Source organism: Olea europaea, chromosome 15 (genome assembly GCF_002742605.1).
Source record: "Olea europaea var. sylvestris chromosome 15, O_europaea_v1, whole genome shotgun sequence".
Taxonomy (NCBI): Eukaryota; Viridiplantae; Streptophyta; class Magnoliopsida; order Lamiales; family Oleaceae; genus Olea; species Olea europaea.
Genome location: NC_036251.1, coordinates 27,608,454 through 27,625,021, shown reverse-complemented (window position 1 = coordinate 27,625,021; position 16,568 = coordinate 27,608,454). Strand labels below are relative to the sequence as shown.

At 35.2% G+C, this 16,568-nt stretch overlaps 1 protein-coding gene and 1 pseudogene across 6 annotated transcripts in view; both read left to right on the top strand.

Annotated features, from left to right (window-relative positions):
• The window catches only part of LOC111410750, a 5,137-nt gene extending 3,644 nt beyond the window's left edge, over positions 1-1,493 (top strand). For 3 of the 6 annotated variants that reach the window (XR_002705748.1, XR_002705751.1, XR_002705750.1), the window contains exons 3-4: positions 160-210; positions 369-1,493. The gene's annotated coding sequence lies outside the window, so the exon portion shown is untranslated. Of the gene's footprint in view, positions 1-10 lie in introns of all 6 variants that reach the window. The other 3 variants (XR_002705749.1, XM_023041251.1, XM_023041252.1) reach the window with 3 other exon arrangements.
• Positions 1,494-10,376: 8,883 nt separating this feature from the next.
• On the top strand, positions 10,377-16,367 carry LOC111410749 (annotated as a pseudogene).
• The last annotated feature ends 201 nt before the right edge of the window (positions 16,368-16,568 follow it).

Below are 16,568 nucleotides of genomic sequence, written 5' to 3'. Positions count from 1 at the left end.
GTGGAGATAGGTAGAAGCATCTCCTAAGCAATTGTGATTCTTAATTATTTATCTATTTTATATGTAGGATTTTCCATTTTATATGGCTAATTCTGTAGCATGCCCTCACCACTGATTGGTTCTGATGTTTGGCCTGACATTACGTACAACGTTTATCAGGATGCTAATGATTGGTGCAAGTGGTTTGCTGGAATTTACAAATTCAGCGAGGTGATGTACACCATTTGATTAATTGTAGAATCATGCGAATCAAATATTAATCAAGAGCAATTTCTATCTTATTTTTGTCTTTAGTGACAGTTTATCTTGTGTGATTATTTTGAATTCTGTACATCTATTTACAGGATTAACATTCCTTATTTTAGCAGGTTATTGATTCCCAGCAATATGTGTAGTAATGTCTGCTTCAGTGTTACAGTGCAAGATTGCTGATGGTACAATTCTAGGACATTAACAGAAACAACCAGTTTTGGAGCTAGGGATTTCGTAGAAACTGCTTTGTTGGGGCCTTTGCCATTGTATGATTTTCATTCACACTTTCAGGAAAGCTAGTCTCCGGAATGTACATTTGGTCTTCTGGGGAAAATTTTGAGTATTTCAGAAGTAGGTCCACTTCATTGAAGGTTCTCTGCTCTGAGGATTGATAATTCTTACCTTTCCAGTCTGCAAAATGTAGAGCATTCCAAAAGCTGAAATTGCTTGATGTCATTTTTTGATGCGTAAAAGCTTATGCTGATATTTGCAAGCAGACGAGAAGCTGAATTGGAAAACGAGAATTTTGTAGAAAATGATTAAATTTGTTCATTGCATGGCATGCTTAAGATTTACTGTAATAGGAAAAAATTGATGGTTACTGTTTCTCAGCTTCTTGCTTATTGGCTACAATTCTGCAAGGTGGGTTGAGGAGGAGAAAGGAAGATAATTGCAGTCTAAGAATGTCATTGTGCTTGCTGGTGCCTATATGTGGTTCAAACAATGAGGTTGCTGCAAACTGGTGTTGTATTTGGGATAAAAAGAAGCTTTGTCAAAGAAATCGCATCTGCATTGAATGAGCGGAAGGTCGATGTAAGGCAGCAGTTTAGCTTGAAGATCACTCATTCCAAGTCTACTCTCTTGGATAGAACTTCCGTTTGAGTTTTGCTCCAACTGAAATTTTTGGTACTGATTTTCCAAGAAATTTTTTGCTGCAAATGTGAAGTGAAAACTTATCTTGGATAACTTTGTGCAAATGCAAACTGTATATGAATTTACATGTGGCCTCTTTTGAATTTGGATTTGTCGTGTTGGATGTTAGACTGCATAGGACTGGATAAGATCAATAAGTATTAAACTTTGTCCACGACCACTTCACTATATCAAACATGGTACCGGCAATGAGGTGGAATTTTCGTGGTGATTGTGATGATTTGCCAAAGATAACTAGAGATTGTGATATGATTGATTTCAATTGAATAATGAAAGGTAGACCAAGGAAAGAAGCCTTCTTGTAACAAGATTTAATGACGTCTATATGGAAGATTATGTTAACATTCGACTCGAACAATCAGCGGAATGAACTTATTCAACCGCAGGTGACATTGAATATTGCATCATTGGCTATAACTGTAGGGATTGTGATGGCTTGGATATTTTAGTTTGAACATCCCGTGTGAAAGGATCTAGAACGGTCTAATATCAATACAATTTTTTGGATTTATCGAGTTTACGTTTCAGATTATAAATTATTCGACCTTACGTATGGAATAAACTGACTAAAGTAAACACATGCAAGTGATGCATGCAAACATCATGTGACAATTAAGAACATGCATGCATCAAAAACTACCTAATCAGTTAGGTATATAAGTGCTCTTTCCCTTAAGAGTACCGTGATCTACTTCCAAATTCTACGGATCACTCGTCTTCACCCAAACCTGTATAGTAGGATAACAATTCCCAGATAGTTGTGTCACCAGCTTGGTCAAACGATTCACTTGTTCAGTAAAAAATCCATTCTGACCAACAGATACCTAATTTTTGTTTCCAGTTAAGTGTATCTTCCTATTTTTATTCAGCTATTGATGACATCTAGGGCGGATGTGACCTAACTCTTCATAATGAAAACATGTCAGGATAAACTTAGGACTTGTGTTATATGAACGCATACGTCTATTCCTAGGTCGACGAGTCCTACGCTATCTGATAGACCTTCGTCCTACAGATCCCTCAACATTAGGTTCGGGGTTAGGCACATGTTTAGACTAATCAGAAGCAGGGACAAATGTGGTTTTAGACGTGCTAGTAATATCATCAAGTTTACCCATATATCTTAGACCTCCTTTATTTCCAGTCGGCTTGCCTATTCCTAAAAGATTATCTAGCTTGACAAATCACTAGTAAAGGCAAGAAGTGGAGACTTTGAGTGCTCTAAATCGCTTAGAAGGTTCACAATCTGGATTTGCAAAGTCTCATTCATGGTGGTCAACTCGCTGACTTTCCTAGATGACCTCTCAAGCTCAAAGCTCATTGGTGAGATTTTTTACCCGAGACTCTGAAACTTCATTCATCGACTTAAGTTCACTTAGGAGAGTGGAAGATTTCTTAACGTACGCCTCTAACTTAGCTTTCTCTGATTGCAACTTCTGAATAGTCGTGCTCAAAGCCTTGTTTTTATTGAGAATTTTTAGGTTTTCCTGATACACCTTCTCATAGGCCTCATCGATATCTTCCTCACTCACCAACTCATCACTAGAATCCTCATTACTATCTAAGTCCTCGTCTCTTTCACTCCCTTGTTTGGATTCACTTTTTATCTTCGTTACGGAGGTAACGTATTTTTCACTCTCCTCATGCGTGGATCTCTCACCCTGATTGTCCGAGCTAGACTCGTTATCAGTGAGAATAACATTTATAGCCTTCTCCCCTACTCAATGTGCTAATACTAAAAGCAATATCAAGTCTAGTACACACCATCAAGTACATGACAGATCCAATTACATTAGCATAAGAAATTTTTGACATCTTATTGAACTCTTCATCAGTTTTAGAACAGAATTAAGAAGTAAGCTTAAAATGATTAGCAAGAGGCAAGATCACAGGTTTACAATGAAACATGTTAATTTTTTTCAAAATCTTAACCACATAATCATGCTAGTTTAGAAATAACATGTTTTTCTCTTTATCTCTATAAATTTGCATGCCAAGAATCTTTTTAGGATTCCCAAGATCTTTCATATCAAATTCAGATTTAAGTTATTTGATATGCTCAATTTCTGATTTATTAGAACTTGCAAATAACATATCATCCACATAAAATACAAGATAAAGAGAATGTTTACCTCATTTAACTTTACAATACAAACATGTGTCATAATTGCTCCTTTGAAATCCAAGTTTCAAGACAAAAGAATCAAGTTTTTTGTACCACTGCCTAGGAGCCCGCTTTAGGCTATATAATGATTTCTTTAATAGACAAACAACATTTTCAGGATTTCCTTTTATAAATTCAATAGGTCGTTTCACATAAATTTTTTCTTCTTAGTCTCCATAAAGAAATGTAGTTTTAACATCTAATTGGCCAAACTCCCAATCAAATTGGGCAACTAAAGAAAGTAAACATCTAATAGTTGTATACTTAACAACAAGAAAAAATATTTCATTATAGTCTACACCTTCCTTTTGTGTAAATCTCTTGACTACTAACCTAACCTTGTATCTTATGTTGTTATTTCCTTCTTCCCTTTCCTTTATTTTATAAATCCATTTACAATCTATGAGCTTTTGACCCTTAGGCTTTTCAACTAATTTCCAAGTTTCATTTTTAAGAAGTGAACTCATTTCATCTTCCATAGCTGCTATCCAATTTTTAGCATTTTTAAGATTAATGGCATCGTAGGAATTAGGCTCAATATCAAATTGTTCTTTATAGGTGAATAAAGAAACAAAATCATCACAATCATATCTAGCTGGAGGTCTGATTTGTCTTTTTTCCCTATCTCTAGTTAGTTGATATTCATCTATGAGAAGAGTAGGATTATTAGATAGATTATTAGGATTAGAGACCGAATCATTTTCAATTTCACTTAAAATGTCATTTTCTGTACTAATAGTTTCTATTATAACAGGTGCTGGTGTTACTTCTCCAGCATGAATAGTCTCCACCTCAATTTGAACATCCTCACCAGTCAACTTATTCCGTTTTCCTTCTAAACAAGGCATAAGAGACTCATTAAAAATTACATCCCTCCAAATAATCACCCTACGCCCTCTTTCACCTTTAACCCACAGCCTATACTCTTTAACATTTTCACCATAACCTAAGAAAACATATTTAAGTGATCTAGGCTTTAACTTTCCAATGTTTTGATGAACATATGTAGCATAGCCAAAGGTTTTTATGTGAGAGTAATCAACAGAATTTTTAGTCTTGATAGATTCAGGAACTTCAAATTTTAGTGCATTAGTGGGGTTCTATTAACAAGGTATGCTGCAGTTTTCATAGCTTCCCCCAAAATATTTTTGGCAAACAAGAACTCAAAAGCATACATCTAACTTTGTTTAGTAAAGTTCTATTCATTCTTTCTGTCATACCATTTTGTTGAGGTGTATAGGTGATGGTGAGATGTCTTAATATGCCATATTCTTTACAGAAACTATTAAATTTATGATTACAAAACTCCAAACCATTGTCAGTTCTTAATATCTTTATCTTATGTTCAATTTGAGATTTCAAAAAGTTTCATCTTTAGTTTTTAATAAGAAAACCCAGATTTTTCTTGAAAAATCATCAATGATCAAAAGATAGTATCCAAAACCAGATAGAGTACACACAGATGCAAGATCCCACAAATCAACATGCAAGTACTCAAGTATTTGTTTGATTTTATGAATTCCAGGCAGAGAAGGAAGCTTAACTTGTTTACCTATCAAACATTGTTCACAATGACCAATATCACCAAGGTTTTGATTTCCAAAAAACTCCTTTATTTTGTAAAGCCTTTAGACTTTTCTTACCCATGTGGCTAAATCTTTCATGCCATAGTTTTGCAAGAGAAAATTTTTCAAGCAACAGTAGTTAAGCCAAGTGAGGGTTTAGTATTAAGAAAGTAAAGACCGTGTCTTTTAGGGGTCCTTATGATTATATCATTGCCCCTAAGAATTTCAATATGTCCTTGACCTAGTTTTACATCAAACTCCATATCATCCAACATACCCAGTGGAACTATATTCTTTTCTAATTCAGGAACATGTCTGGTTCTTTTTTAAAAACAAGACCTTCCCATTCTCCAGTAACATTTTAATAGTGCCTATTCCATTAATTTACAAGTCATATTGTTACCCATCATAACTTGTCCACCAGTTGTCTTTTCAATTTCAAGAAAACAGATTTTATTTGGGCACATATGGAAGGAACAGTCTGAGTCAAGAATTCATTCATCATTCAGCTTCTTCTCACCATCGACAATGACCAAATTATCTTCATTTTTATCTTTATTATATACTAAGGCTGCATTCCCATCATCATGTTTCTTTTCTTTTAATTCATTTTTCTTTTTATAACAATCTTTGATAAAGTGACCATGTTTCCCACAATAGAAGCATTTCTTACATTTTGGCTTATTCTTAGACTTACCCTTATCACCTCATTTCTGTTTATTTTCATTTGAGGTTTTTAGGTAATAGTTAGTTTTACTAAAACCCCTTCTCTTAGCCAGTAAGGTATCCCCATTGTGATTCTCCTTGGATTCAGATTTAATCTCCAAGGCTTTGTTCTTTAGGGCATTGATTATTAATTCTATGGTATGTTCTGCCCTACCATATTCCAATGCAATATTAATATCTTTGTATTTGTCACTAATGGAGTTTAACAGGATCACAACCAACTGATCTTGTGAAAGTTTTTCATCACAGTTGGTCAGATCTTGGGTCAACTTAGTAAACCTGTTCAAATTGTCATCCAGGTCTGTTGAAGGGTCCATTTTGAAAGAAAAAATGTTGTTTTAACAACACTTATTTGGGATTGTCGTAGTCACATATTTTTTCTCAAATTTGGTCCACAATTCAGAGGCTATTTTAATTTCACCAATGGTTCGTATCACATTTTCAAACAAGTACAAGAAAATAGTACTCCAAACAACCTCTTCCAATTCAATTTTCTTAGCAGGGTTCATATCTTGGGGCCAACTATCATCTAAATCCCTAACACATCTCATTTGCACTAGGATAGATTTCATCTTTTGACTCCACATGTTAAAATCAATTTTATCATCAAATTGTGCAATATCAAATTTAGCAGTAGCCATTTTGTTATGCTACACACAATGCATAAGCAAGATTCAGGATAATCGCAGCAAGATAAGCAAAAGACACAATAGTGCAAATCAAGATTCACAGCAATGTTCCAAGAAGACATAATTTTGCAAGTTTTAGTCACGAGTATAATATGCAGATCAGTTCAAGTAAGAACACAATAACAGAGGGCAGAAGTCCTTGGTTTCAGAAACTTCTCCTTCAAGATTCTCCAGATACACCTCCGTTCTGGACTTACCTCAGATTCCCAAGGCCTCATACGGGCCTTTAGACAAAGACCAGACAACAGAAGGTTACGGTGTATGGCTAATTAAGGGAAAAATAACGAAACACAAAACTTTTGAAAAGTAAACTTTACAAAAAATTAAAAGATCTCACCCAACTAGTATTATTTACTCGAAAAGTCCTCTAACACAGCTTAATAGGAGTTTCAAAAATTCGGATTTGTAGTAGATCGACCACTTCCTTTGAAGATCTAGGTATCTTGCCCCAGTTTAATGCTCTGATACCACTGGAAGGGGCCAAAAACCCTCCTGATTAGTTTCAAAATACAATCGATCAATAATAAAAGTGAAATTAAACTTGTAGAATAGTAAAATGAACACAGTAGAATTTTTCGACCGAAGCCCTAGAGGTTTAGTGTTCGTTAAAACACCTAATCTCCTGTTGAATTTCCAATCAGAATGGATATTGCTCAGTTGCACTAAAAGCCTCGAAATCGGCAACAAATGTTACAAAGTTTAGCCAATACAAAATACACGAGAAGAGACTTATCTTTTCAAGAAATCAACAGATCTGCCTCAGATCATTCAAGAACTAACAGATCGATTTCTTAGATCTCAACACATGAGAACTCTCTAATACTTAAACATTTTCACTCAAGAAAATACAAGTATAATATGGCTAAAATATCGAACAACAATCTTCGAATGAGATGAAGATAGAGAAACCAGAAACCCTAGCCACGCAGAGAGAAAATGGGACTCTCTCGAACACTCATGAAGAGACACAAGAAAAATCTGAGGCCAAATGAATAGTCTCTCGAGCATATATATCACAAGAGATCAAGCCCTCCATCCAACGGTTGGAAATATGCTAGGTGTCTCAATCCAGTGAAATCCCACTTATAAAAACGTGTTTTGTAAATGCGTTTTAACTTCTGAAAATTATGGGAGCATAAAATTGGGTTCGAGTTTTAACAAGATCATTCCGCGGTTGATTCATGAGAAGAAGTGGTACCTGACACCATCCGCAATCTCTATGATGGGAGGATTGCTTCCCTTTTGCAGCATATTCGTTGAGATGTATTTTGTTTTCATTCACTTTGGAACTACAAGGTAATGAAAGATTTAAATGCTTTTATCTGAGATGAAAACAAGGGGAAAAAAAAAAAAAAAGAAAAAGAAAAAGAAAACAAGAAATGGGCATGCACCAATAATGTATAATTTGAAAGGGAAATCTGTTAAGTTCATACTATGGTTGGTTGGTTAAATTCTTCTTTCTGTTGGTTGTGGCTTTTTGATGCTGGTATTCGTGATTCTGATTATTGTTACGGTTTGAGTGACAATTGTGGCAACATATTTCCTTCTAAATGCTGAGAATTATCACTGGCAGTGGACTTTGTTCTTGTCCGCTGGCTCGACAACCGTCCGTGTTTACTTGTACTCGATCTATTAATACTACGCAAAGACAAAGATATCAGGGTTCTTCTAGACTAGCTTTTACTTTTGGGTACACACTAATGTTTTGTCTTAGCTTAGGGATTCTTTGCGGTGAGTATGAACTGCATTCAATTTATTCATATAAGCTTGCCATTCATGAAATTATTCTTTACCAGCATTGTTTTTCATCGAATTTCAAGTGCTGTTGGTTTCCAAAACATCAAATGTGACTAGTTTCTTCTTTTTGAGAGAAACCATTACAGCTTCATTACATCATTTGATACGAATTCAAGAGAAGACTATATTAGGTTCTTGGCAAGTGTTCGCGAGGTTTGAGGATGACATTTAACTCATTTGTGGGATAACCCAGAAAAATTTTCCCATTTTTCTGGGTTGTAAAACCACAGTCTAGTTATATAAGTTGGAATCCAGCGATTGTTTTTATAATTGGAAAATGTTAGCACGATGTAAGATTCATGTAGTTATTTTTCTCATCTTTATAACGGATGTTGATTTGGAATTTTTCTTTTGTTCAGTTTGTTTTGCTAATAGCTTGTCATTTGGAGGTCAATGGAAAATTTCGGGGAAATGAATTGTTTTAGGACAATACATATATTTCTCTAAGTTCATTTTTCTATAAATCAGATACTGAGTTGCAAATTATCTCATTCAGTGGTAGGAGGAAAATCTTATCAGACATCAGCAGATGTTGGGGGTTCGCGTCTCCTTTTGGGAGAGGTGAAATATATTGGTTCTCTTCCAAAAAAAGGAGAGAAATTAAGAAATAGAGAAAGAAAAAATGAAAAAACTCAGAGAATACAAATGAATTATACAATCGTTTTTCAAACTACCAAAAAATTATTGATGAAACCAAGAAAAAACACGAAAATAAGTTTTCTTTTTCATTTGAATATGGATTAGCACTGTCATATAGAACTAACTGAATCCCTAGTTGCAAAAATGAACACCTTAACCTTCAGAACAATCAATTTTCGAATCTATTTAATGTTAAATGTTCTACGTACACTGATGAAAAGATGGAAAGAAGACAAATATAGGACAGATTCATGTATTCTGAAACGATTCAAGAAGTGTCTCAGTTTTGTCCTCGTCTATGACATTCACATTGTTATCTTCAATATTTGCCGGTTGTTCAGACGAACATTACATATCTCTGAAGGAAAATTCATGTTCCATTGGAATTGAATCTTCAACACTGCATCCTTGATGTAATTGGTAACTTGATCGTTTCAAGGTCAGTTAATGAGTTTGTGGAAGAACATAGAGATAACGTACCAGATGCAACTGTAACAACTCATCTCCCTCGTCTATTGTTGATTCAAGAGAAGATGTGGACCTTGTAGTAATTGAATTAGTAGTTTTGGATCTTTCCTTTACTTTCTTACACCGACTGTATAGCGACTTTCAGACACTTTCAGCAATCAAGGCTTTCTTACAATGTGATCCCATCTAATAATGAAGGAAGAGATAGAAAATTAGTAATGAGAGTTAGATAAAACTTTTCAATATCCCGCGATTACTCAAAACTCTAGTATTGAATAATTCAAAAAAATTGCACTAGTCGCTAACCTGCGTGATGATTACATTTAGAAGAACAGTACTATAACTACGCCAAAATTGAACAATAACCCTGCATGTAGTACAATTAAAAATCAAGTATCATCCAAGAGTCCTGTATGAATGTTGGGGTAAATTGCATTATTGTTCCCCAACTTCTTGTCTAATAACAAGATAGTCCCCAACCTTTTTTGATTGATGCACATTCATCCCCATCGACAGATACTATTCAAATTTTCGTTGTCATGTGACTACGTGAAAAACATGCCTTACTTCAAAATTTAAGACATTAGCCCAAATTGTAAAGCATAATTTAGCTTCGTATAGTTGCAAGGATCATTTGACAATTTTACGAAGATTTGGACAATTTCCATCAGATTGAGTGTGCAACTTTTTTGAAAGATTGGGGTCCAACTTGCTATTTAGTCAATAGTAAAATTTTCTCTACATGTTATGATCCGACAGAATATGTTGTTTCTCCTACAAACCTTGTAAGCATCTATATTTGAAAGAACTCCAACTCTGTTACGACCTTTTAATTCAAAATCAGGTTTTAAGATGTCCTCATGTTTGGATTAACACAGTTTTATTACAATATAATTAGTGTTCTATTTCTAACCGAGAAAATTAAAAAACGTACCCACAACTCAGTTGAACGACGATCATTGCATGATTTTCCATAAAACATGAGCGATGCTTGAATCCCCACCACACACATGAAAATGAAGCACATGTTACACACTAAATTCATGTAAAATGAAGACAAAGCAACAAAGATTTTCAAATGCACAAAAATGTTAGTTATTTGATATTACTATCATTACAAGTAGAAAAAGACAGGATATGAAATTTGAGTCAAAAACCAAATTAAACCCGAATCACCATGCTCACAACTCTTCCCAGTTCTCTCTCGTTGGCTCGTTCCCGCCCCTGGTCGTCTCCTCTCCACACGGTACCCTGAATCCCAATCTCTTTCTTTCTTGCCTATTTCTTTCTGCTTCCAGACTCCAGCCGCAACATTGTAGGTGAATCATTTGCAATTCAGTAAGTACGAATGATGAAACTTAAAAATGTTTTGTCCCTTCAAGATATGAAATTTGAAAATCCTGCTTTATTTTTTGTGGGATTTTATTGGTGTATTCTATTATTTATAATGTTTGGAATAATTTTTGCTTTTTGTGTATTTTATTCTTTGAGTAAGGGATTTGATCTCAGGATATTTTCACGTACTTGAAAATTACAATAGGGTTTAGGGTTTAGTATTCAATTAGTTCAGAGTAGAGTATGAACTGCACTGAATACAACTATGCAAGTGATTTTTTTGGCAATCTGACATGGCGGACAAACCTTGAAAATATCGTTTCATATCTGCGGTGAGGCATTCTCCCTCCTCCTTGGAGCATAAGATGTTTCTGCTAGTTCTGGAGTTCTGTAATGAAGTTGATGGTTATAAGATATAACAGAGAAATGCATTGATGGTAATTACTTGGAGCATTTGTTAATAAAGAATTTCCCAGGATCTTTGGACATCAGTATATCGGAATTCAATTTGGGAATAGAGTAGTGCTTTTTGGCTTCCTTTTGATGCAAATTTTAGGATGGTTCACGAATAGATTTATTCTTAATTTAGTTTCTTCATTATTTCATTCTACATTAAACACTGTGTTAGAGTTGCACTTATAGAATTTCTGAGTGATGTTTGGCTGAACAGTTTTCACTTTTCAATGTTTTCTTGTTTATGGTTAAGTCTACTCTGTATTTCTACTTCTTTTTCTAGTGTTAAATTGAGATTCTATTGGTTCTCGCAAAAAAAAAAAAAAAAATTTTATTTGGTTTCTGCCCTCTGAAATGCATTTCTTCTTGCATTTGTGCCCATTTGGTTTCTGCCCTCTGAAATGCATTTCTTCTTGCATTTGTGCCCTCTTGTAGAATTTTATTTATAATTAGCAATAACATTTTTTTCTCACTTGGTTGCATTCCTTTATGTTTTAAATATCATTCTATCCCTGTTTATCATATCATTCACATTTCAAGTTTTAATCAGATCCCTGACAAATGAGCAAAGGCTAAGAAATTTTTTACATAAAGAATATTTGGGCATTTTTCCTTTTTGGTCCCAGATTTCTTTTACTATTATTTATTATCCCACTAGTCTACTGAAGTGAATTGATTTTGCATTTCTGTTTCTACTTTAGTAATATTATAATTTATTAATCCATTTTTATGCTAGTTTATGCTCTTTAATATATTTTTTTGGCTGCATGTTCAGTAGATAATGTCATATTTTGACTGTCTGTGATACATGAATATAGTTCATACATTGATTTCTTTTACATTTCAGCACCCCCCTCCCGACACATATTGTTCCAGGTCCTACCCTGGATGTACACTACCATATGCATACCCATCACATTTTTTATTTTTGTTATTTTTCTTTTTAGCAGTAAAATCATGACTACACAGATACAAATGTCTTACTGAGCATAGTGTGGAAAAATTTCATGTGCATGTTACACCATAAGTTTTAACTTTTGAGATCAATATTTATTCTATTATTTATTTTCCTGTGCTAGAAAATGGGATTTGGGGTTTAACTTCATAGATTACTGTAAAAATATATCTGGAGGACTGAAATATATTAATGTAGTTTTCATTCGAGAAATTAGCAGTGACATATTTGAATAAGTAAGTTGTTACTTTCCAATTTTTAAACTGGACATTAATTTTTGTTTCTTCAACCAAACTCTTTACAATTGCCCTCACTGGACTTTGGAAAGAGATATAATATACATTAATCCCCTATACCCACCCAACACCAAATACACATCGGGTTAAAGAAAAAGGCATTTGCCATTCAGTTATACAAAAACAAAAGTCAAACCAACCTAATCAATCTTAAGTCCTATTATGCTCCCACCCTCCTCTCTCTCCCCAAAATTTGAAGATTTATCCCCAAATCTCTCTTCTCTTCACCTGTGCAAAGTAACAACCCTCCTTTTTCTTCCTTCATTTGATTTTTAATATGAATTTTAATTTTAACAAGCACAACTTGTTTCAATCATCAAGATAGAAGATTATAAAAGTTTATTGTTTGAGATAATAATTGTATTGGCTAAAATGTGTTTATTTTATTTTAAATAATTATTTACAGTACGTTGGTTAGAAGCAAAAAATACTTGAAATTATTGAACTACATCACAATTCAACTTGAATATGACGAAAGAGCAAAGTACTAAAACTTATACATTGTAATCTTGTGGAGAAGTTAATAGAAAAATAAGCATTTTTGTTTCAAAGTTTGGCCACACTGTAACAAAATCCTGGCTTGTTTGCTTATCTTGATTAATTCTAGCAATGGGTTTTCATGTTCTCTGAGAAAGAAAGGAAGATAACAAAATTTGTAGGGCTGAAAGTTTTTAAATATTTTTGAGTTTGGAGGATACTCGAATAATTGTTAGTTTTTGGCTATTTAGTTATCCAATCAAATTCAGTTTAGAGTTTGTTCTTTTTGTAGCTGAGACCCTTTTGCCCTTTGAAGTTTGCCATCTTCTCTCTGTTTCTTTTTCAATCATGATTGGAAATTTCACTTCCATGAATGTGAGAAATAAAAATTGTAAAGGATAATACAGTTAAGAATTGAAAGAACAATTTAAGGATTGCTATTCTGCAATTGATGATTACCTTTTTGCTTTGGCATTCTCCTTAAGTCTATTCAATCATGGTTGAACTTTACTTTCTTGAAGCTTTATTGTAGCTGTAGATCTGGCTAATGAGTTTTTGGGCATTTGCTCTGTGTGTGTGTGTGTGTGTGTCTGCGCAGGGAGAATAAGAATTTGATAAAAGAAGTTTGGTATTTGGTTGTCAAGTGCAATGGCTTCAACAGGACAACCAGCGTCATCCTTAAAACGATCTGCAGTGAGAGATGAGGATCAGCTTATAATAACACCTTTGGGGGCTGGTAGTGAAGTGGGACGATCTTGTGTTCACATGTCTTACAAGGGGAAAATTGTTATGGTACAATGATTATAGAATTTATGCTATTTTATTTGTTTTTCCTTTGATGTCTCAATTCTTCTTTTTATTTGCTAATTATATTTCTTTCTTTTTTTAATGTTAGTTTGACTGCGGCATTCATCCAGCTTTCTCGGGAATGGCTGCATTGCCTTACTTTGATGAAATCGATCCTTCATGCATTGATGTTCTTCTTATTACTCAGTATGCTCTTCCTTCTAGTTTTTCTTTTGTAACTATTGAGACTCACTGTTCCATTTCAAAAAGTTAGCCCTGTTAACAATAGTAATTCAAGCCCTTTTATGTTGGTTAATATTTTCATTTTAATCGATGTGAGATTTTACCCTTAACATGACTCGAGATGATGGTTCATCTAAGCACACCAATCTTAGATCGATTGGTCGTTTAACTTTTTGATGCTCCAAAGTGCTTATTTTATTTCCATCTTAAAAGGTCAACCTTGATGTGTTTGTAATACGACCTTGGACCCTACTTTTTCTGTACTTGTAAACCTAAAATATTCAGCTGCAATTATAACTTTTCTTTTTACATCCGAAGTTATAATCACGAGTTTCTAAATTTTCAGTCTGCTGCGTTCCAACATTTGTGATTCTTTTCATCTCTGAATTTGTTTCTTATTTTATTCTGATAAGTTGCTTTCTGAGTGCAGCTTTCACTTGGACCATGCTGCTTCCCTTCCCTATTTTCTGGAGAAGGTTGGTTTGCTTCATTAAGAATTTCCTTTCAGCCATAATTTGCAATTTTCTTTACTGATATTTTCACTTCTTTTGCTCAACAGACCACATTCAAAGGGAGAGTTTTTATGACACATGCAACAAAAGCAATCTACAAGCTGCTCTTATCAGATTATGTTAAAGTGAGCAAGGTCTCAGTTGAAGATATGTTGTTTGATGAACAAGACATTCTTCGGTCCATGGATAAAATTGAGGTGTCGTATTTGAGATCCTTCATGTGTGGGCATTTATCATTTGCCTAGCTGTTTGAAATTTGGACATTTTAATTACTGTACAACTTAAGCTGTCTGGAATTTGTCTGACATTTACTAAATCCTTATTACAGGTTATTGATTTTCATCAGACTCTAGAAGTTAATGGTATCCGCTTTTGGTGTTATACTGCTGGTCATGTCCTTGGTGCTGCTATGTTTATGGTTGACATTGCCGGTGTTCGTGTTCTCTACACTGGAGATTATTCGCGAGAAGAAGATCGTCACCTTCGTGCTGCTGAGCTCCCCCAGTTCTCGCCGGATGTTTGCATTATTGAATCAACTTACGGCGTTCAACTCCACGAGCCAAGGCATATACGCGAGAACTGAGAAGCGCTTTACTGATGTCATTCACTCTACCGTTACCCAAGGTGGTCGTGTTCTAATTCCTGCTTATGCCCTAGGCCGTGCACAAGAACTTCTCCTGATCCTGGATGAATACTGGTCAAGTCATCCTGATCTTCACAAAATCCCCATATATTATGCTTCGCCACTTGCAAAAAGGTGCATGGCTGTTTATCAAACTTACACTAATGCAATGAATGAGAAGATCAGGAATCAATTTGCCAGTACAGACCCCTTTGATTTCAAGCACATCTTTCCATTGAAAAGTATTGATGAATTTAACGACACAGGTCCATGTGTGGTTATGGCCACTCCTGGTGGGCTTCAAAGCGGTTTGTCGAGACAGCTGTTTGATAAATGGTGCTCGGACAGGAAAAATGCTTGTGTTATACCTGGGTATGTTGTGCAAGGGACATTGGCTAAGACAATAATTAATGAACCTAAAGAAGTTACCCTCACGAATGGCTTGACTGCTTACCTGAACATGCAGGTCCATTATATTTCCTTTTCGGCTCATGCAGACTATGCTCAAACGAGCACTTTCCTGAAAGAGCTGATGCCTCCTAACATCATTCTGGTTCATGGTGAAGCAAATGAGATGGGAAGGCTCAAACAGAAGCTCCTTTCTGTCTTTGCTGATGGCAACACCAAAATCATAACCCCGAAGAACTGCCAATCTGTAGAAATGTACTTCAACTCGCAGAAAATGGCAAAAACTGTTGGAAAGCTGGCTGAAAAGATGCCTTCAGTTGGTGAAACCGTTAGTGGTTTACTTGTTAGAAAGGGCTTCACCTATCAGATTATGGCACCTGAGGATCTTCACGTCTTCTCTCAGCTATCGACTGGGAATATTATTCAAAGGATTACTATCCCCTACTCCGGCACGCTTGCTGTTATAAAATACAGGCTTAAGCAGATATATGAAGGTGTGGAATCATCAATGGACGAGGAATCAGGGGTTCCCACTTTGCTAGTGCATGATCGAGTGACAGTGAAGCAGGAATCAGAAAATCATCTTTCCCTGCATTGGACAGCGGATCCGATTAGTGATATGGTATCTGACTCTATTGTGGCTTTGGTTTTAAATGTCAGTAGGGAGATGCCTAAGTTGGTGGTTGATTCTGAAACTGTAGTAAACCAGGATGAAGACTCGAAGAAAGCTGAAAAAATCGTATATGCACTCCTTGTTTCCTTGTTTGGAGACGTTAAATATGGGGAAGACGGGAAGCTGGTGATCAATGTGGATGGGAATGTAGCTCAACTAGACAAAGAAAGTGGTGAGGTCGAAAGCGAGAACGGCGGTCTTAAGGAACGAGTTAAGATGGCATTCCAGCGAATCAGAAGCGCGGTGAAGCCAATCCCTCTTTCGGGATCTTAGCGTTTCTTATTCATCCCCCCACTCCGACTCTGTTTTTCGTATTTGGTTAGTGTTACTACGAGTTAATTAAATAATCAATCATTAACATTTATCTTCGATTACCACTTGCTCACCCAAAAGTTTAAAGATTACCCATTACTCATTCACGCTTAAACGAAGTTACCGATCCATCATCCTTATCATTTCCATCTATACACATAGGCACAAAAATCTACGTGGCAGATGGAAATCCTACGTGGCTACTAACAGTGTTAAAAATTGACAACTTGGAAAAAATACACTTTGGAAAATTGGGGGTTTTA